Source organism: Drosophila biarmipes, chromosome 2L (assembly GCF_025231255.1).
Source record: "Drosophila biarmipes strain raj3 chromosome 2L, RU_DBia_V1.1, whole genome shotgun sequence".
Lineage (NCBI taxonomy): Eukaryota > Metazoa > Arthropoda > Insecta > Diptera > Drosophilidae > Drosophila > Drosophila biarmipes.
The window spans coordinates 21651439-21674408 of NC_066612.1; the positions used below are offsets into that span (position 1 = coordinate 21651439).

Below are 22970 nucleotides of genomic sequence, written 5' to 3' on the forward strand. Positions count from 1 at the left end.
TCGATGGTGCCGCTTGTGATTCATTGTTGGCGTTTTTGGCACAAACTTTCTGCGCACCACAAAAGGTGAAAGCCAGTCCGGCCATATCCGTTCCCCGATCTGGAAGCGGCTCATTAGCATCAAACAACCCTTAGTCCTTCATTGCCAGATTTATGTGCTGCGCTGTCATAAAGCTAAATATGCAGACATTTGAATAGGTGATGGGGATGCGAGGAGGACCTTAGGCTAAGTTTTTTCCTCAATGTTAACTGAGGTTTGTATCTCGAATTGCTTCTTTGTGGTATGAGAACTATTAGGAACTATTCTTTTAAATCTTAAGCCAAACAACTTAATATGAGCAATGCCGAAAGAACATTTAGAAAGCATCTTGTAAAAATGGTTATTTTTCAATTTCTGAATTTTATTTGAATACAAAACAATAATAATTGTATGATTCAAATTTTGTCTTGGCAAGTTTGGTGGGGCTAAATCATCAATGGCTAAAAACAAAAGCGTTCATAGACATTACATATAAAATAGTGCTTTGTAATGTATCTTATAATTACATTAATTTGGTATTATTAAGAAATGGTCCAGTTACTTCAATAACTTTTCAAGCATCGAAGGCCTGTTTTTTATCTTGATTAGCATCGCTTTAAAAAGAAACTAATTTGGGAAATGTATCTCTAGGGGTACTCAACAAATTGCAGGCAGAAAGCTAAAAAATCCTATATCAAAGAAAGGGGAAAGGGAGTTTTCAAAGGAAGCAGAGGAAAATGGATCCAGAGCCTGTCAGTCCGGTGAAAAAGGGCATTAAGAACGAATTTTGTTGGAATTTTTCGCTTTACAATTTGTGGCCCAAAAAAGAAAAGCAAATAAAAAGAAATAAAATCGAGTGGGAAAAGTTCGACACTGCGTCCGAGTGTGTGAGCCAAGATAATGCAAGGAATGCGAACTGGTATGGTTTTTTGGGGGCTGCTACACTGGACTTTGATTATAATTCCAACACCTCCAAAGTGAAGCCGACTGACGGAGGAGGAAGGAGGAATGGCGACGACGATTGACAGTTGAAAATATAAAAGCGGATTTGTGTCCATCCAAGTTTCATGTGTTTCATGGGAGGGTGGGATTCCGAATCCGCATTCACCCTTAGCCGACATGAAAGGCCCGAGTAACCCAAGCCCAGCTCGGGGTCCTGTGGGAAGTGTGAACGAATGTTTTGCTGCAGATAAGCAAAATATCTGTAATAAGAAATTCTTTTTTATTTTCCCTCCTTCCGTCGAAAGTGTTTTTTATGCCACACGTCCTTTCATTCGCTGTTGTGTTTTATTCGCTTGCTTTATATTCAAAGTGATGTCCTGTGGGGCATTCGTTGTCCTGATGTCCTGTTTTTACGTCTGTGTGCGAAAATGTCCATCAGCCGCCTGAGATGCGTGCCTAAGACGATTTCTTTTATTATTTACGGTAGGTTTTCCGCTGGGGCTGGGCACGGGAAGATTGGAAATGGAATCGCTGGATAGAACAGACATATGTCCAGTGCTCATTGTTGTATGTCCTTGTATTGTCAACGCTAAAAGCCAGACGAAGAGTTGCGGATGCTTCAGCCTGATGGACTGGAGTCGACCGATAAGCTTCACTAATTTTTGTTTCTTGGATAAAATAGAATCAAAATGAAAATGCCGATTTACTGTAAAAAAATAACTTAAGTCGTTTAAATACAAATACCCCAACGTTGGAGTCCGTTTATACTAATTCTAAATATACTTCTTTGTAATAAATCAAACGAGGTAAGTATAAATTTGTAAAAATGTAAAATAACAAGCTTTGAAAAATAAATAGTGTGGTATAACTGAAAAGCAGATAAAGAAACGAAAAAATGTACTGATTTATAGCAAATACAAAATTAACCTTTTCTTGTGCAATTTTTTTTACATTTTTGTTAAACAATTTTTTGTTTAGGTGTTTCCCAACAAAAAAGATTTGCAAGTCAATAATAGGAAGTATATTTAATGCCTTCCATTACGATGGCGTGCCCCCCATGCAAAACTGGAACAGCAATGAAATACATTTTCCTATGCATAGCTAATTGTTGTTGAGGAAAACCTCTTTTCGAGCGTTTTCTGCATTGGTCAGTTTGCATGCGATCTGGAAAAAGTATTGTATGAAAATAGAGTGTTAATTTATTGGTCTGGAGGTCCGTTGCGATGGCCACCTGCGGTGCCAAAGCCCAGCACCCCCCGGCTGCATGAATTTGCAATATTTCACACTTTAGTAAATTTGCATGATGCACCGTGCCACACGAATTGCGCTTTAAGTCTGCCTCGGATCTGGCTGCGATTTTAATTACTCTTGAGTGCAGATTCATGCTTATTAATTTCCATAGAGCTTCTGCGTAAAGCCTGAATAATATTCATGCGCCTACGCATATATAAGGGGTTTTGTTTTCTAACACGAAATTTGAGACATGGTTATAGTTAGTTTGCTTGAAACCTAAGCTTTGACTTAAAATATAATCTCAATTCGTTAGATCTCTGGAGAGTCATACTTGAATAGTAATGCCCCTTTTTACTAAATTCATTAACTCCCATTTGTTAGTCCACCTCCACAAAACCTTTTACTGCTCGTTCTAGTTAATCCCGCCTAAGTACTATGCAATGAACCCAACCTCCGATGATCGCCATATCATTTGGAGATACGGCCACGCCCCAACATATCTAAATCTGTAAAAGTTATTAAGCAAACTACGGCTAATACAGCTCCAGTTTATGTGAAGATCTTCACGCAAGTCGAAAGAGTCCGGCCTAACTGGATCACAGAGTAGATTTATTAAATTATTCCCACAGACATGTTATTACGTTGCTTAATAGTGGGTTGTGGGCTACCAACAAAAGAGCAAGACCTGAAAATATAACTATGTTTTCTGCAAACGGATTAAAAAGAAATTACATTTTAATGTGTTTATTAGTTAAGACCATGGATTAGGCTTGGGTGGATTTGCATGCTTGATTCCCATAAAACTCTGCCTCAGTGAGCATTTCAGGGCGTGCTCCTCGGTCTGGAGTGCAAATTTGAAATGTGTTCTTTGTTTTACATATAAATAACTCGAACGAAATACGTAGCCGTGGCGTGAGTTTATCATTTGCATGTCAAAGTCGCATTAGAACTAAATGCTAGTCGCCGACTCCCCCTGACTAAAACCCCACCTCCTTCGTCGACAAGTCATTATCAATTTCCATTCCATCAGCGGCGGCCGCCAATTTCCGTAGTTAGCATAATTTTATGTCTTACTCGAATACAATATACATATATGGACAGGTTCAGATAGACCATCTTGGGCGGTATAATGATGGGTTGGTTCTGATCTGATGTGGCTTTCTTTCACGTTGTGAACTTTTTTCACAATTTATCTATGCATAGACAATTTATACACTTTAACATACCCTTGTAGAGGGTGTAACAGCTCTAGTTAGAAACTTGTCACGCAGTGAGGCTGAAAGTTGCGACCCTATAAAGTACCAAATAAAAAACCTTTTAACGTAGTAAGTACCAAAACTTGCAATATCAAATTTTTTGACGAGAAATCCAATTTTATTAAATTAATAAATACACTTTAAAAAATGTTTTTATTAACCGAATATCGTCCAACTGTTATTCTCATGATAAAAACGTTTATTTTGTAGGCAAAAAGCAAGTAAAACGGTATACGAGATTGGTCGGAAAGCTATATATATAATTTTTATCAGGATCACTACCTAGTCTAGCTTAAACCATCTAGCGCCCACATTTTTGAATACTTGTTTGTTTGAAATGTGATCGTGTTTTTACTAAAAAAAACGCGTATAGATGACAAAAATTATTTAAATCGGACAATTCATTTAAAAGTGATAACCAAATATGATCACAATTGTGAAAAGTCAACTGATTTTGACAGCAATAACGATAACGATAGGGGCGCCGATGGTGGGTGCTATGGGCTTGATAGAGCTAGATGGCGCTATACGTGGGTGTAAAAAAAAGGGAAAAATCTGATTTACTCCCTTTAGCAGAGTAAAAAGTCCAGATTTATGAGCAAGAATAACTTTTGACTACAATTAAGCCGATCGTAATAATTTAATGTGTTTAACGATATTTGCCTATATTAGGTGTTAAATGTTAAATATGTTTTAAATACCGATTAAGTCACAATTTAATTCATAAGATCTGCAAGGGTATTAAGATTTCGGCTTTCCGAATCCAGCTTCCATTCTGGGTTTCATAAAAATTCAAATGTGTTGCATGTCGTTTGCCATTTAGCTGGGATGTTATAAAAGTGGGATGCTTTTTTGTAATATATTTTTATTGAAGTGTTTACATTTGGGCATATGAATTATCTTAGTTCTTGCGTTTTTCTAAATGATTACGAAACTGCACTTAAATGGGCAACTGTTTTAGTAAGCATTGGGACTTAAAATGGAACTTTGAGGATCCTGAAATTTTTATATCTTGTCGGAGTATTCCTCTTTCTACCCAAACTTCCTTATGACATTAAGATGTTTTTTCTTTGAATTACTGAGGGCGTATTATATGAAGAAATTCATAATAAATTCCCCTTGTTGATAATATTTTTTAAAATAAATATTATCTTAAACATCATGAAAGCGTAAACATAATTTTTTTTTCTGTGCAGCAATCGGACTCAAATAAGTGTTATTTTATTTTTTCCTTTGCAGTGCTGTCCAATTTCAATTAGCTTTTTTAAAACTTCGTTTCAAATTTCTCTGCTCAAAGCCCACGAAAGCAAATTCGAAATTAAAATCAAGATTGCGAATGGCATTTTATGATTGTAGCTTATAAATCAACTTAAACAAAAGACTCCATAAGCGAACGCACTTGGAGCCGGGCCATAAAAAATGGTAAAATTATGCCAAAATATTAAGTTTAAAGTACTAATGCTATTTTTCAAAATTAATTTAATTTCAGGCTGCCCAGGCTGAGAGTTATGCTGGGGAGCAACAAATCGCTTTGCAGCGCAAAATATAATAAAATAGAAAATGAAATAAAAAAAATATTAAATAAATTATAAGGCGAAATGAAAGATGTTTGTTTGGGTGCAGTTTTGCGTATCCGAGTATCTTTTGCATTGCCTTTGCAGCCAGTTAACGTCTTTATTTCCTTGTTGTTGTTGAAGAAGTGCATTGTTGTTGTTGGCAAGCGACAGCAGCGAAAATTAATGAGCTTAATTAACAACACGCAGGGCGGAGTGGAGTTGAAATGATATCATTGCACGGTCGCTGGGCTGAAATTTTGGTGTTGTGCATTTTTATTGCCACTTAGCTAAGGTTTTTACTATTTTGGTTTCCCGCCGGTATTATTAGTTTTGGTTTTTACTGCCAATGCATGTCTATCGGTACAATTAAATTTGTTGCACTCGCTGCACAAAATGCATAAACAGTTTCTGCCTTTTCGAGGCGGCTGCTACTTCTGTTCACAATTTGACACGCAAATTGTTGCTGGCTTAGATTTCGACTCGAAGGCGCATGGTATTTGCTTAGGCCTTCAACGAGGCAGAAACTCAAAATCAAATTAAATATACATCTGTTTGCAATGTTTTCATTGCTAATTACAGCAAATTAGAAGTGATAAAGATCTGCGCGATGAAATTGGGTTGCAAGTAGCTTCCAAATTTGCTGACTTTGGAAACTGACAAATTATTCAAAGGAAATAAATTCAAGACTCAGAGTAGTAAACTAAATTGTGATGTGCATTTATTTATCGAAACTAATAACTTTTTAGCCAAGACCAAGTTATAATATTATTTTAAATATTACATTTGTTTGTGCTCATTGCGAAAAGAACGTAATATGTTCTTAATAGATCAACTCTATATTAAAGGCCAAGTTTTAAATAGTTTTATATTGTTATAAAGTCTTTTTCATATAGAGTAACGATAAACGAAAAAAAAAAAGACTTATAAAGCACAAGAACATAACTAAATCAATTTCTGAAATCTAAAAGTGTATTTTAAAAGGGGAGTGTAACATTTTAAAACTTATTTGTGCAAGGGTAATAAATAAACCAAAGTAAACTCTTCCAATAAACGCATCAACACATTTGGAAATACTAAAGATAAGTTAATAAATTAGTTTTTGAAATGAGAGAGGTATTGAAATAAAAAGTAACGAATAAAAAATATTTTATTACTTAATGTAAACAAATTATTAAAAGTCCCAAGAGCTTGTTAATTAAACAAATTGCATTTGAGTTAATAATATAAATAAAATAAATTGAAAATAACAATTGAATGTTAGTGCACGGTTATGTAAAAAATAAAAAGTAATCCAACAAGAAGTGATCCAGCAGAGTAATCCTTAGTTGAAATCCGTTCGCGATAGCCGTCAAAATACGATTGACTGCAAAATGTTGGCTCCTGCCTGCCTTTTATACGAGCTCCTTGGGTTGGAAAGGTTTCCAGTTTAAAGGAACTCACAAAAATTTGAATATGCGCACTGAAATGTGCGCGACACTAATAAAAAGCGGAAAGAAACCGCTCCATGGAACGGTGTACGTCGGTCCTTGGGGTGGCAATGGAAAGGTTAACCAACCCTATGATAAAAAACCAGCGGGATTTTATTCGTAACCCCTTTTCTCTGGAAAGTAAATGCAGTGGGGACTTACCCCTTTTTTTAACACATTTTTAGAACACTCTAAGTGTGACCCTGTTCAAAAATACTTTAGTGCCTTGAATTCCAGTCACCTTTTTAGCCCCTTTTTTGGAATCGGCATGGGCCACACTCAGATTTTTAGTACATTAAAAAATACCTCACCTTTCAGTTTAAGGCCAACAAACTACCTTTTGTTTTGTGGAATTCTTCTTGTTTTTGCCTGCATCATTATCACGTTTGCCAAATATGCATCCGAGCGCATGTCCAATTTCGACAATCTCCAGTGCTGTCAATCAAAATGCAAATAGTTTTGTCTCATTAAAAGCAACTGGGGGGCTGCAAAAGCAAAACGAAACACCAAAATGCGACAAAGCATAATTTACATTTTCCAAACTGACAAAACAAACTTTTGAGGAGAGGCGCGCGCTTGCGCATTGCCAACAATTAATCGGTCCGAGGCGCAAGGCGAAATATCGTCAGACACTGACTGATCTGGTGACAAAAAGCGTAAAGCCCACAAAATCAGCCTGCCAGCGGACGCAAGGGAGGGAGGTTCTGGGGATGGGATATCTCGATAACAACTATTTTTAATTTGTTGGTGCTTGTACATAAATTGATTTGGTTATATCGAAATTTAATTATTTTACCCGTTCTCTCTTGTTATTTTTTAAATATTAATTTCATAAATAATAGGATGTATAAGAACGTAGTCCTGATCAATAACAATTTAAACAAATTGACAAAAGGTCCAAAAATATGTTTTAATTAAAAATACAACTTTTGAAAATAACACGATTTTTAGGTCAAACTTTTGTAACATTTTTGGCGATGTACCTTACTTCATTCAATACTTTTATATACCTACTAGAGTATCAAACTCTTCTCACGCAGCCATCGCAAGCATTTTGAATTGAAAAGCTCGCATCTGTTCCCAACCTCAGCTGCTGGCGACGTGTCGTTTGTCGTTTTCAACGGTTTTTACACGATTTGGTCAGAAACGTCAAACTGACTGACAGCTGCCAACTTGTGCCCCAGGCCAACAACACTTCAACGGCAATGTCGCCTTGTCGCCAACTTCTCTCTCTCTTTTCCGCCGAGTGTCAGATTTGAGTTCGATTTTGCAGCTGTTGGAAAACAATTTTTCGATTGAATAATTTGCCCAGTGTTTTTGCGAGCTGCTGCTGCCTTTGGCTTCGACTTCTGCTTATTAACGTGGCAATAATTGCAATTGCAAATCGAAAATTTGCATAATTATTTAGAAATCCCGAGGCTAGTTAGTCGGTTAATCGGCCTCTGATTGGAGTCCATTACAATGACCTAAGTTAAATGGAATGCTGCGAAAATCGAGCACACTTCGAAGTTGGGTAAAGACCAATAAATGATTTACTAGACTTTTACATACACAAGAATAAAGGAATAATTGTTACCAAATAGTTCACTAAAATGATGATGGTATTAAAATAATTACCATGGTTCTTTTTAGCTCTTGGTCATCGCTTAGTACTGTTAGGCAATTTGAGTTAGTTCTTAATTGCTTCCTCCACTATTTTGTCCACAGCACAACGTATTTCCGCCTAAACGTTATTCACAGAGCAGCAATCTCGCTTATTATTCACCTATTCGGAAATGTTGCACAGAGAGGCCGCTCACAATTACAAAATAGTCTACAAAAGTGCGCATTGTTTTACGATTTTCGCAATGCCAAGACGAATGCGATTTCCATTTCCAATGAATGTAAATTTTAGTCTCGAATATTTCGCCTTTCAAACCGAGTGACTCAGGCCTCAATTAATTTAAATATTGGCCCAGACGACGGCGAAAGGAATGTTGGCATCTACTGATGGCTACTGTTCGGCTTTCAATGACGCTGATGATGATGTGCTGAGGTGTCGGCGCTTTTCAAGATCGCCGACACGCCCCAGACGAGTGCTGCTGAAGTGGGTCGGCTTCGGCATATTCCATTCCGGATTTTGCGCTTATTTAAGATTTTTAAATACTGTAATTTGAACAAGGAGGAGATGGACTGGAACTTGCCGCTGGTAGAGTGCCAATTTATCAGAGATCCGTCGCGGTCCTTTGGAGTGGCTTATTTATGAAAAATCATCCGACTAATTGTCGCTGACTTAAGTCCTTTTAAGTATTTTCCTCTGCCATTATGGGGCTGTGTTTATGCACAATACAATAATTGTTTGAGCACAATTAAGGCCAGATTTCCTTTTCAATTTATGCAAGCATTTACTGCCCTCAATCGACTCGATTCGAAGCGAAAACTTACATATTTGCTCTGCTTGTCATTGAACTGATTAATGTGCCTTATAAATGTGAATGTTGTTTGGAAACTTTAGAGGTGTACATTGGCTTTAAGGCATTAAGGCTTCAGCTAATGATAAGGAACATAAAGATCATAAACTGTTGCAAATGTTTATCAACGATTCGCCGAAAGTAAAATGATTTAAAATTGTATATAAAACAAAAGTAGGAACCTGTTTTAAGATCTGCTTTTATTATTTTTTGCGAATAAAACTTATAAAAATAATATAAATAATAACAAGCTAAAAAACTTTTAAATTGAAAGTAAAAATAGTTTACTTTTTGTACGATGCTTGCTTTACGAGAAAAACTAAACAAAAGATATCTAAAGGGTATTTCTGCTTCACCATTTAGCTTGTAAATTCCCAATTTCGTTTGGCATACTGGGCATTACGATCAAATGCACTTGAGAATTAACATTCGGAATGCCTTTAACAACTGATCGAGCATTGCATTTAATTGAAAGTCAACATACTTATGCAAATCCCAGCGGTTGACCAGCTAACGAGCCACCTCATCTCAACGAACTTGGACCGGCCTGGAGAGACGGATTTGCATAGAATGAGACTGGCTGAGGATTTTGGCCAGCTGATTTGCATGCTCGAACAGCTCGTCGGTGGGGGGATATATATGTACCTACCGGATACACGAATTCCTCGGGCAAGAGCAGGCAACAAATTATGACAAAGGCAGCATTAAAATAATTTACAAATTAAACAGCAGAAATTACATTAAAATGAGTGAAAATGTGGCAGCCGACGAGAGCCGACAAAAAGCGGAGATTCCTTTCCGAGAAAGCCAGTTGGATGCCGCGGCCGAGCTGAAGACGAGGCCAGAAGACTGAGCTGCGCTTCTGCCGATGCTGACTGATGTTAATAAGGCGTCTCATAAATTATCAAGGCGAAACGTGCTGAGAGACGAAGGAGAGTGGCTGGCGGGGCACTCCATCGGGCTACTTCTTTGGAGATGACAGCGAGTTGGGGATTTTCACAGTTCTCGTGAGCAGATAATGATATTATGATAGTTTCGATTTAATATATTTTGAAAAACTATTACCTGTATTTGTCCAGGATTGTAGTTTTGTGTTTAAAATTATTTCGATAGTTTTTAATTTCTAAAAAGCTGAGCTATTACTTCTTTTTTCCCGTAAAATTGTTTTTATGTTAGGGTAAGCGATTATTTCACTGCATTCTTTTATAGCTATGAAAAAGATAAATTTATATGAAATTTACTGGAACTGGTTTGGATTAGAAGGCGTTAACTTTAGGCTTCGTAACTCAAATAACTTTTACAAGCCGATTTTAATTAACGAAGCTTTTAAAGTTAAGTTCTTAGTCGAAAGTCCTCTCTTAAGAAGGTAAGCGATTCTAAAGTTCGCACAATCATGTACATTTTTGTGACGAAATATCTTTTACATTACATTTCATAAAAACTATATATAAAATACAAATTACTTCGGGAAACGAATTAAAACGGTCGTTGTTTTATTTTGACATCTCTACGCACTATGGGGAAATTGATCCCTTTTTTTTGCCATTACCAAAAAATTAAATAAAATATTCAAAAAATCGTAAAAAATTACTCTTGTTTATCATAACATATAAGGTTAACATTAATCTGTAATGCTACTAACAGAAGAGTTGTGAAAGCCTGTTTTTGGCTTATAATTCGTAATTGTGTAAATAATTTCAAAGTTTAACTTTAGTTTATTAGTAGAGATGCAAAGTTATTCCATCTCCTTCCATCTCTGTCGTTTTTTATATTGTAGATTTAATTCCTATTAAGATCAGTTAATATACAGTAACTCTTGGGCTTCCTGCAATTTCAATTCAAATTGTTTTCAGTATATTTGAAAGCATACAATTTTACATCAAATATATAAATTAAAATAATTAATGAGTATATCATAGTTTATATAAACTAACAATATTTCATATGTATACTTTCCTTTAAAGTATATATATTTTGGATATTTATGATAGTCGATTCTGCTACCCTGCGCTATTGTTTTGCTTTAAGAATTTAATATTACAAATAAAATGTTATTTAATCGGACGATAACAATAAATAATATAGACAATATTCATTAGGGAACAATCGAAATATAAATAGGTTAAGTTTGATCATATTCTCTTCTCTCATGGCTTCAACTGCAAGTGTGTGTAAACTTCAGCTGGCTTTCCTTCTTCTTAGTCTTATGGTATCTTAGCATTCACGATGCCATCCCAAGCTTCCATCCTCATCTTGGTCTCTTTGGCCATCTCCTCCGTCAGCGTTTTGTTGTTGTCTTGACATATGCAATGGCGCGCACAACACAAAAAAATTTACATTGCATTTATACGGATGCGAAATGCAAGACGAGCTCAAATGAGGCGGAGGTAGGATGGAGGCGGGATCGGGTACCGGGCATCGGACGCCGGGTATCGGGGATGGCTGCCACTATTAACGTGACAATTTGTGATTTGTGCTGGATGCTGCTGTGACTCGTTGGTATTTAGAATTTCTTTCTCAGTGCCAGCTTCGCAGCATCCTGTTGAATCCGATGAGGAAAACGTCGCCAACGTTCTTGGGCTGGTTTTGTTGCTCTGACGATGACTGCATTTAGATTACGGAATTATTTAAAATATTTTATTAAACAGCAGCTGAGAGATCTCTCCTTAAGTTGTGACTAAATGCCAGCTGTGCGTGGTCAACGTAGCGGGGTATTAATTATATAAATTATTCACAAGTTTTTCTGCTACAAATGAATTCCAATCGCAGTGGAAGCCTTACAAAAATGGCCCTACAGCGCCATCTGGCGTTCGGAACTAGTTCTTCCACCTTATCAAAGGGGTTGAAAGAGTTCTAAAAAAGAAAAAGACCATAGCTTTATGCAAAAATTATCGACTGGAAGTGAGACACCAAGCAAAGGGTTGAATAAGTGTTCATTTTTTATCGGAAGGGTGGATGTCATTTTTGTGTTTACACCAGCTCTCAGTTGAGTTCAGACTTTCAGAAAGAAAGGACCTTCCTATAACATTAAAAATATAATAATATTCGTATAATTTCGAATAATATTAGCCGTATTACCTTTTCATGAAGTGTGCTACTGTGAGTAATTAATATTATGGCAATCGTGTATTGTTTAAATCTCAACTGTTTTAACTGATTGCAAAAATATCTGTATAAGTATACAATTGGGGAAATAATTAAAATTATTAAAAATTGGATACTATTAATATTGTGGTGATTTGAATCGTTTTGAATATGTGTACAATAAGTTGGCCAAATTGGAAGAAGTAAAACTCAGAGCGTTTTGAAATAGTTACAGTTTACTTAAAATTTTGTGCTTAAAATTCCTTTGTCGCTCAACAAAAACTAGCTAACTTTATATACAATCAAACAGAAACACCTACCTCTTAGGTTCAAAAAATATTGACGACCGCACCTTTGACATACAAAAGCTCTGATATGTGACGAAAAATTTTACATTCGAAAAAATATAAACACTTTCCACAATTTCTTTTTCTATTGTGGAGTGCCGAAAGGGCATCTAAAATTTCTAAAATCAACATATATAATTATAGTTTTTGCAATTTTTTCTTTTTGATGTATCATTTGTAACAATGGTGTATGTATATATGTCTTCTTCGCACACCCTCCTGGTGCGCTTCGTCATTCGGATTTGGTCTACAGTGATAACTATAATTTATAATTATGAGCGATTTAACTTACTTTTATAAGATTTAAGAACTTATCCTGTTGTTTTTTTGCTTTCTTGTTCATTGTAAATTGCGTAACATTTAAGTGTATTTTTAGTGGCTTTATTTTGTGAAAACAAATTTTTTAATTAACATTTCAAAGTAGGACTGATACTTGAAGGTCTTTAAGATCATGATGTCGGAATATAAATCTACCTGGGTACCCACACGCTTCGATTTTCAGGCTTAAAACTCAAGATAAACTTTCTTATGTATGCTTTGCCACGAATTCACTACCAAATAAATAAACAACGCAGCACGCTTACCTTAATCAAGTCGCAAAATAAGCATTGTTTGAACACGAGCCCAATTGGATCAATTTAAATACATATTTTTCCGTTGCTGACCAACCCAAAAACCTGGACACGCTTTCAAATTAATTCAAAACTCAAAGATGTCTCAAAGCCACAAACTTTTTGTCAGATCATTTCCGTTTTGCTAACAGAAAATGTCCCAGTCAAAACTTGACAAATTAGACAAATAGAAAACATGTCAAAGAACTGAGCGGATCGAGCGGACTGTCCGCCCCAATTAAGCGGCTCAAATATTTTGACCAGTCATGGCGAGTGCGTAAGACCGGTAGAGAAGGGTAAAAAGGTGTCGAACGGGGAGAGGGGAGCCATCTCGCTAATTAGAATAACGCCCCGAAGAAAAAATGTTTATTCATGTTTTACATTAGGGAAGGGGCCTAAAACTATAATTTTTGACCTGTTGGACGACAAATAAATGAATGGAATAATTTTTAGTTTACCGCGTTTAACGGCGTTAACAGAGAGAGGGCAATCCAAAATTCAATGGCCAGTTTGTAATTGAAATTCAACAACTTTAAAAGTTGTTAACACAATAATGTTTTTAGTATTTATATACATAAGGAGGAAAGGTGGAAAATAGAATAAAACTATAGTTGAGTTTTACAGCTTGCTGATAGTGATCAATGAATGCTGAAGACCAGAAAAAGCCGACCAGTCATGCATCCGCCCGGGAGAAAAAGAGCCCCTTGGATCGCATCCCGTCCCAATAGAATTCAGACACCTTGGGCTCACGTCGTCCCGCTGGCGGGGCCGGCATTTGGCCGTAATCAAAATCCTTTTATAGCATTTACATAGCAGCACATACAAATCAAGTAATGCCTGCCATTGGTCGGGTTTTTTCCACCCGGCCAACTGGCCACTTGTTGTGCAGTTAGAGTTAGTCATTGAGACTTGGGCCGCTGACAGCCGAGCCGATCTTAGCCGATCCAGTCGATCGTGGGAAAATGATCGATTTCATCAGGCCCGGAGAAGTGTCTTTCCCTCGACTGCAGCCATGGAGTACATGACATCGAACATGCCTGGCGAGCTGGCAAAACGCAATTGAAACGTGTTCATAAAGCAATTTTCGACTTTTTTCCACTCCTTACGGCTCGAAGAGGGGGTTTTTCTGGCCGCCGTTTGGGCTTTATGAAATGCATCTGACAGATTGTTGCCAATTTGGTAGTGGAGGCTTTTTGAATATTGATTTGATGACCGTGGAAATTTGTTTTTTTCTCTGATTTTGATGGATCGTTAGCCGTAGATAAACACTAATACACATTTAATGATTGATTAGGTAAAGATGTCGTGCAAACAGAAAGGATTAGAAGAAAGAAGCATCTTCTATTTAGAAAATTACGAGGTAACTTACTGAAATTTCAATTATTCTTGATTTAACCTTGCTTTACAATATTTATGAATTACATAAAACAACTTTTAAAGATATTAGATAACATTAGAAACCATTACATTAATGTGTGTAACATATACTCAGCTAGGACTAGGGAAAACGAGGAAGATGGAGATTTGCATCAAAGCGACTGATGACAATATTGCACAAGCCGCTATGGAGACACCTAGCCCTCATAACTTCTTAATGCATGCTTCAATTCGGATAATTTTCGACATGAATATAGTTATTGATAGTATAAATCGGATTTACACTTACAAAAAATATTTAAAAATTTTTTTAAAAATTTCATGCCAACTCGTGGTCTCAGTATTCTTAAGGGCGGACAGTCAGACAGCGGATACGGCTAGATCGATTTACCTAGCGATATAGATCAAGAGTATATACATACCTTATAAGGTCGTAAATGTTTCATTCTACCAATTAGACACTTTCCGATAAATCTAGTATACGCTAGTTCTCTATGTGTAGTTATAAATACATATTTAAGAAGAACTAAACGAAATTTCAAGCTTTTCAAGCTTGTATGTTGTTTATAGAGTACAAAAATTAACATGGATTTTATCTTGAAATGTATATTTTAAAGTAAGTATTTAAAAAAAAAAACTATTCTATCAACAGTCAGGTTGGTAAAAAAAACGAACTTAAAGACTTGTACTAAAAGTATTTAAAATATAAAAACTAATTTCTTCAATTTATTAATATTTATTTTCCACCCCAAACACTTTTATGGCACTCACATCAGTAAGCCATATTTTGAAATATGAAAAACAAACTTGCTCTCCCCAAAAATTGAATTTATATAAGCACAGCCTTCTCGGCTCCTAAAATCAACCCGACCTTATTGGCAATGCTAATTTTTTGCAACAATTTTCGATGAATTACTTTGCCACTTTTTTGTTGGGCACGCCATTAAAGGCATTTCAGAGCTCCCTCACCTTGTAATGGAATTTGTGTCTAATTGCTTCGTTAATTTATTTCATGCCACTTTAATTAATTCTCTTTATTAGATTAAGAAAAAATGAATGTCTATCTGAGAATAAAATAATATTTTCTGTATAAATTCAGGAGACTCGCGCAACCAAAAACGGATTAAGTGGATGGTGGGGACCGCAGGAAAAAACGCCGGCAAAGAGGTGCAAAAACTTGACCAGGCCAACAACGATGGCTGGTGGGGAATTATTATGCAGCAGCAATTACTCGCCAATTGTCGTCGCAATGAGATTGCAGAGAACGGGAACAAAAGAAGAAAAAGCTGTTCAAAAGGCGATAATCCGGTCGGGAACGATGGACATGGCCGGCGAGGATCGCATCGGATCGCAATGATCAAACGCAACGTCTGGATCTTGGATCTTGGCCAGCTCAACGGTTTCTAGCCCGGCCGGTTATGACCAAATGCAGAGGATCAGCAGTCGCCCCCTGTGATTATTTTTATTATAATTGCGCGTTTATTGGCGTGAGGATATGTTGCCACTCGAATCCGTGGGGACACCACACAGTGCAACCGCATCGAGAGTGAGTGCCTCAAATTTCATAATCAAAAACCAAGCACCGATTTCAAACATATATATTTCTCGATCTTTCACCATCGCAGACACTGCTGCTAATGACGACGACACCTCGGACGGAGCCACACTGGCCCCTGATTCCATCCTATCTCTGGACACTGGACAATTCGAAAACATCCCACTAATTTTTCCATATAAGTCCAAAGCGGTACACAAACGGCCAACGGCAAATCGGCTTTGATTTGTGTGGCAAACTTGGCGCTTGTTGTACAGCATTTTTTCGTCTCTTAAACGCAGCATTTTCCTCTGCATTTGCTGATCTTTAGTTTATTGAGTTTATATGCGTCGGGGTTATAGACAAGTCAAAGTGTTATCCGATGAAAATGTAAGGAGGTCTAAACTTGTGCGTTGTAAAAAGGTGAAATTCTTCCTATTAATGAGTCCAATGTTTCCAAAAGGGCCCCCTTTAATAACATAATGATCGTTCTAAGCACTATAGAAACATTGTTATGATTCATAGTTTAGAAACATTTTTGTAAAATATATTTAGCACTCTTTTTTAATAACCCAACCACTTTGATTTCGACTCTCTATATCAACTATTTTTAAAAATTTTTACGTGTTTTAAAGTTTTTAAATTAAAAAAAATGTTTTAACGGAGAATATTTGACTCGCTGAAATGATGATAATCAACAGCTGTACTTCTCCTTTAAAATTTTCTATACTTTCTTGCTTCCAAACTACTTTAAAGTTCTACAAAATCATTAAGGGCTTAAGCAATTATAAGTTGTTTTAAAATTAAAAGTAATCACAAAGCCCAAAATTAAGTTACAATTTTGATGTTATCCGTGTAAAATCTTCAACACGTAATTTTTAAATGCTTGTTTCCCACTTGTCATATCTATAATCTCGAGCAGAGCCTCACCTTCATTAACTCATCAATTATTTAAAGCAAATGCAATTTAATTAGGAAGTGCATTTATAATAGCTCAGGTCAAACTGTTAACTCCAATTACCGAACTGTTGAAGTAGATTTCGAATCAACCAATTGCCGGTGGCGCCAATAGATCCAACAAAGACGTTAAGCTGTTGGAAATCTTCCTGAAAAAATTAACTATTGAACAGATGGAAATCTCGAGCAATTACCAGACCCTGTACGGCCCATCATAACCAAGATATTTTTTATTGCGGGGAAACCCGCTAGCAAGACTTGACTATACTTTAACAATTAGAAAAGGCGCGGCTAGAGGGTGGGCCTATGTTAGTCGCAATTTAATTAGGCAAACATTTGTCAATAGAAAAATAAACTCGTAACGTTATCGTACTAGAAGTTTGTAGTGTTGTATCGCCCTTTATAAAAAAGAAAAAAATAAAGTTGAATTTTGTAAAGGTAAATACATTTACAAAAGTTTATTAAATATATATACGTTTATTAAATATTTTCTGCAGTTATCATCTAAAATTAAAATGTGTTAAGCTGAATAACAATTATAGATATATATTTATATATAGGAGTGTGCCTATACCGTATTTATAAATTTACTCAATTAATTTATCCTCCATAAAGTTTTATACATCTCAGATTATGGCTAGACTAAAAATAAATTTTAAAGCTAGACATCCTTGCCCTCGGGCGCTATTTGCTTAAAAACAATTAACCAGAGAAAAGCGTTAATAAAAAATTATAATAATCAAGGGACGGCACGCCAATGGCTCATTTGTAATGCTCGAGAAGAATTCCGTGTGTCAGAGGAGAGGCGAAATGGATGTATGGGGATGTATAATTACATGGCCTTTTGTTGTCTGCACGTTGCGTTTGCTGCGGGTGTTGTAAAGCGACAATTAAAGTTTTAGAACTTTCTGTTTCTCGGTCGGCATAGCCTAGCATAATCGCACAATTTGTCAACGAGCTGGTCGCAGACAACCCTTTTCATATCACATTTAATTGTTTTTCCTCGATTGCTTGCGCTCGGGTTTTTAATATAAATGCAAAGTCTGGGGTTAACCTGTGAGGTTTAAATGCGTTAAAGAGAAAAATGCGCTCGGCATGCCGTGCTTCAAAGTGTGAAGTGAAAAATAGGCTGCAGGCTGCTCCATATGGATGAGATGCCATTAGGGAGGCAAAGCTACCAAACTTTGCCAAGGGCGAGCAATTCGCCTTAAATGGCTAGGGAAGATCTTGGGTCATATATTTTTCCCCTCACTGCTTAAGAATTTATTAAATTATAATAAAGTTGTGTTGTTAAATAATCATTGAATGTTATTTAAATTTATTATCATTGTTATCATTGGATTGATATACCAAATATGAAGCAATATTTTGAGAAGCTGAGAAATGAGAACAGAACAATCAAATTTTAAGAGCTTACACTTTTGGTATGAATTTTTTTAAATTGTACATAATAACTAAAAATATATGAAGTTAAAACAAGTGTTAGCACAAGCACAGATAATGTTTAAAAATGCAAAAATATGTTTTAAGCAAAGCTAATTCAGGGCATATAATAAATATTATACTTATATACATGCAAAAGACCAGTAGTACTTGCTGTACAAAATATTTATTTTCGCGTCCAACCCATATCTAAATCGCAATTAGCTTTGGCATAACAATCATTTGGAATATTTTATGCCTCTGTTTTACCAATTATAATCAGATTAAACAAGGCAAATGCATTTGGCTTACAGCGAAAAAATGAGAGAATCCCATAAACCAACCGAAATTATGGCGAATAAATATGGATGTAAAAGCGAGGAATGAGCGGGCGCAGAAGTTGATTTGCAACAACTTTCTATGACATTTAAATGGAATACATGAAATCGAGCAGTTTATGTTGAACAAAACTAACCATCGGGATTAGACCATAAAGCATGCTAGAGTGCTGGCGGTATCTGCAGATATCTAGGTACCCGCTCGCATCTAGACTGTGCGTGTCAGCGAGTGTGTAGTGTGTCTTCTTCGGATTCGTAGTCGGATTGGGATTGGCTTCATGGTGCACTGGGCTTCTTGGGCCTGGACCATCAAACCAGAACGGCCGCCTAGGAAGAATTCTGCCATAAATCATGGTCATAAAACTTAGCTGTAATCTGCGCAGAGAACAGCGAGTACTGCCAGCCTTCCTCTTCGCCTTTTTGCGGAAGCATTGCGGACTTTCAACTGAGCATAACCTTGATTGATAATGATGTGTCAATAATATGTGTTTGCAATTTTATGCTGCCTGAGTAATGTGAATGTAACATTGTGATGAAATGCCTCGGCTGAAGCAACATTTAAATGGTAATTTAAGCACAGATTGGAGTTCCAGGAACCAAACCAACCGTGATATGAACCAGGGCCTAAGGACAGCCTATCATTTTGTAATGGTGGCTTAAAGCGCAAACAATGGATGGACAACTATTTAGTAATGATTCAAATAGGGGGTCTATGACTTTTTAATTTACTTTCATGATTTTAAAGATCACTAAATAACTTTTACATTACTGATTTTTAAACAGCAATTAATATTAGAACATTTCCCTTTCTTTTTGAAGTTTACCTTTTAAAATTTACTAATGATATGAAAATATGATATACGAACTTTGATTATATTAAATGCTTTGAAAGTTGATTTTAAAGTAATTTCAAATCTTGTGAAGTACAGTAAACGAAATTAACACATTGTCCTAAAGATGTAATCGTAAATCTAATATTTATAATGTTTTTCCTACAGTAATATAAGGTTTTTAAATAACATGTCGTTTTTTATAGACTACATTTTAATGTTTAGGTTTCTTCAATTCAAAAAGACAAGATCCTCATTGTGGTTGGGTACCGAGATGGCCTCGCAATAATTCCCTATCTCTCTGGCCACTGTGCAGCGGCAATATTTGAATGACCAAAAGAGCGCAATGCCTGGAATTTGCATTCAAATTCAGGCTCGTTCACTGGGGAGGCCGGCGCCTTCAACAAAGTGGAAACACCGCAGAAAAACAGAAATGCAAACGACAGGCTAATAAGCCCGAGCGGACAGTTTGGAATGCCTTGCCGGACTGATATGGTAAACAATTGGCCAAGATCAGATCCAGTTGGCCGCTGGCATTATGCACCCAGGTCGCCGATTTCCGACCGCCGTTGACAGCTTTCTTAAACGCCGGCAAATTGAGCGCCAGGTAAAATCCAGCCCGCGGAGGTGAATCAACTTAATTGCTGGCGGAATTGTGTCAGCAGTTTGTGCGATTGCGATATGCGACCTGCGATTTGTGGCGCGGAAGAAAAGGCGCCCGCAGTCAACATCCAAAAACAATGCCCTTGAATGCCCAAATCGATTGCTCGAAGGCATTCAATGGATCACCGGTTACCTGCGAACTGGCAGCATATTTGTTAAAAGTAGTTTTGTGAATTTATTGTTCATTTTTTTTCTATGAACTGAATGAGATGAAAATTAAGTAAACGCATCAAAAGCAGACAATCAGTCACAAATATACACAGACAACTTTTCCACGAATCAATTTAATTTAATAAAGATTCAAAGTGCTTCTTGAAAAGATTTTTTTGCCTTTTTATAACGCTTTGTCCTTAAAATGTACATACAAAAAAATTAATTATTACAAAAGATGAGGGATATACAAATACAATACATTTAGGACTAACATATTGGTTTGCCTTAAAGGTGTTTAGTTTGTAAAGTAAACAAACCTCAAAAAAATTATTTATTTGGTAGTTTCCAAACTAAAAAAGGAATGGGATAACACAGACACTTTTGCTGTTTATTCGCACTGATCTTTTCTATGATCAGTTGGTATTTAGTTGAAAGCCGAAAGACGTCTAATAATAGCCCTGCCAATAAGAGGCGTTGGCGAAACCAGTTTGCTAAACACAAATCCAATTGGATAGAGCTGGGGCCCCGAAATAAAGATAATACCCCACCCCCTCCTCTGACAAAGTGACAGATAAAGAGACGATATATGCAGACGGAATGAGAGTCTATGCGAATATATCTCCCAATTGGATGGAGGGAGCGCGGCTCCACCTCCAATTGGATTAAGCAGGCACACACACAACGAGGCGATAATCATAAATTTAAATAAAGCGAGGGAGCATGCGAGAGGGAGTGGGATGGCGAACACCTAAATTTGAATAACGCAGAGGTATGTGCAGTACAATGGTAAGAGTGATTAGTTGTCTCTTTTCCACCCATGGAGACAGCTTTTTGTGGAACCTAAGAGAGCGATCGCAGCTTTTTGCAATGGTGTGCGTTAAAAGAGCGGAAAGAGGAAAGAGAGAGTCGTGCTTGAGAAACATTTATAGAGAAGGAATATCAAGAGCATATTAAAGGTATAAGGAGTTCGTTATTGGATTTTTATTTTTGTTGTTACAATGCAAAAAATTTATTGTAAGACCCAGCTTATCAACGGTTCAGAGAGCTTGCTCTCTTATCCTCTCCCGCAATTGCAAAGTCGCAAGCAGGTGTATCTGTGTGTTCAGGTACCTGCATCAGATACAAAGATACATTCACACACAGATCTAGATGAGGCAGATACAAACACAAAGACACCTTTACATTGCAATTGTTTGAGTGCACTGCTGTTTGTTTATTTGCTTTTGTTTTTATGGATTTGGCAAAAACTTGTTGCAGCTCGCTGCCGTTAAAGTTGCCGATCTGTTGCGCATCTTTAAGACACTTTTTAGCGAGCTCGCCTCAGTTGAGTTCAGCGTTCAGTGGTTGTAGCTCAAGTGCGCGCGCTCCCGGACTTGTTGCAATTTTTGTCCTCCGCGAGATCCCATGTGAAACGATACTTTACCGATACGATCCTATGCGATCTGATACGATTCGCGAACCTCTTCTGAAGTATCCCTCCATTCTCATCACGCTCTTTTCGCGTCGCGACTTTTCGCCACCCGATCTCTTTAGTGCCGCAGTTTTTGCGTTTTGACGACGGCATTTGTGCGAATCGAGGCGCGCTGCGAATGAGACGCAAATTCCGCTTGCGGAATCACAAGTTGTTGAAAAACTATTGGTTTATAGTTTTTGAAAAAGTGTCTACTTTTGTGCAGATAAATTAAAGTGAATACTAATAGTATCAATTTATTCACATGAACGACATGAATTTTAATTTTTGAAATGCTTAAATAGTTTGTTTTAATGACTTACACATAAAGGTAAGCTTTGAGAAAATTATTTATTTGTTTATTGGTACACTGTAGGCTTACTTATAAAAACTAAGCTACAGTAGTGATGACAGCCGTAGCTGCTGGGGCTTTCGGCTGCTTATCTAGTCACATATTTCTTAGTACTTATAAAAGGTTCAAACCTTAACAATTAGATTACAATTAACAAATAACACTTAATTAGAAACCAAAGAATTCTTAATCTTAAACTTAAAATTAGAAAGTAGTTCTACTCTAGTCAATATAAAATTATTTGAATTATAGTTAAATACATGCACTTTTTAACAGTGACAGTGTGAAATTAATTGTAAGTTTAGTGTGTTGAATAATATCTCATTGAAAATACTAACAAATGTGTTTAACGGCAAGGCCAATTATTTGAATCGTTACTTTTTGAAAATATTTCCGGAAAAGGGTTTCGTATATTTGATTTTAAAAGAAGATTTACAATTTTACGTCGGTAAAGTTATTTTTGTTCAAAGCATAAAGCCCTGTAAATTAAATAAATTCAATATTTGTAACTTTCCAAAAAATTTTAATTTATTAGTTTCCTAAGACGTAACTCCAAAAAATCTTTTTTTTTGTACGGTACAAAATTTAAAAGGGATTTGTTGAATTATTTATTTTCAAGAACCAACATAGGTGCCTATATTTTCCTAAAAATTTATTGAATGTGGTTATTCAATTGTAAACCGATTGACATCCTAAAATGTTTGAGATAAGACTCCTCCAGGCCACCTGGACCCTAATCATGAATCACTCAATTAATCAAAACTGTGTGGAATTTCACAATCCTAATCTACAATCTTTAACAACCTTTAATAAATGAAACATTCTTGAATTTATGTTGCTTCCCTTTTCTTTAAGGGGTCACCCCTTCCTACAATGGGTTGCTGTGTTTGATTATCAAGAAAGTTGATTTCTTTTGGCACTATTTTAGGCA

General features: G+C 36.4%; 1 protein-coding gene across 1 annotated transcript in view; it reads left to right on the forward strand.

Moving 5' to 3' along the window:
- The first annotated feature begins 21583 nt into the window (after positions 1 to 21583).
- Positions 21584 to 22970, forward strand: part of LOC108034047 (protein nubbin) — a 42097-nt gene continuing 40710 nt past the window's right edge. The window contains exon 1 of the mRNA XM_017108796.3: positions 21584 to 22018. The gene's annotated coding sequence lies outside the window, so the exon portion shown is untranslated. The remainder of the gene's footprint in view (positions 22019 to 22970) is intronic.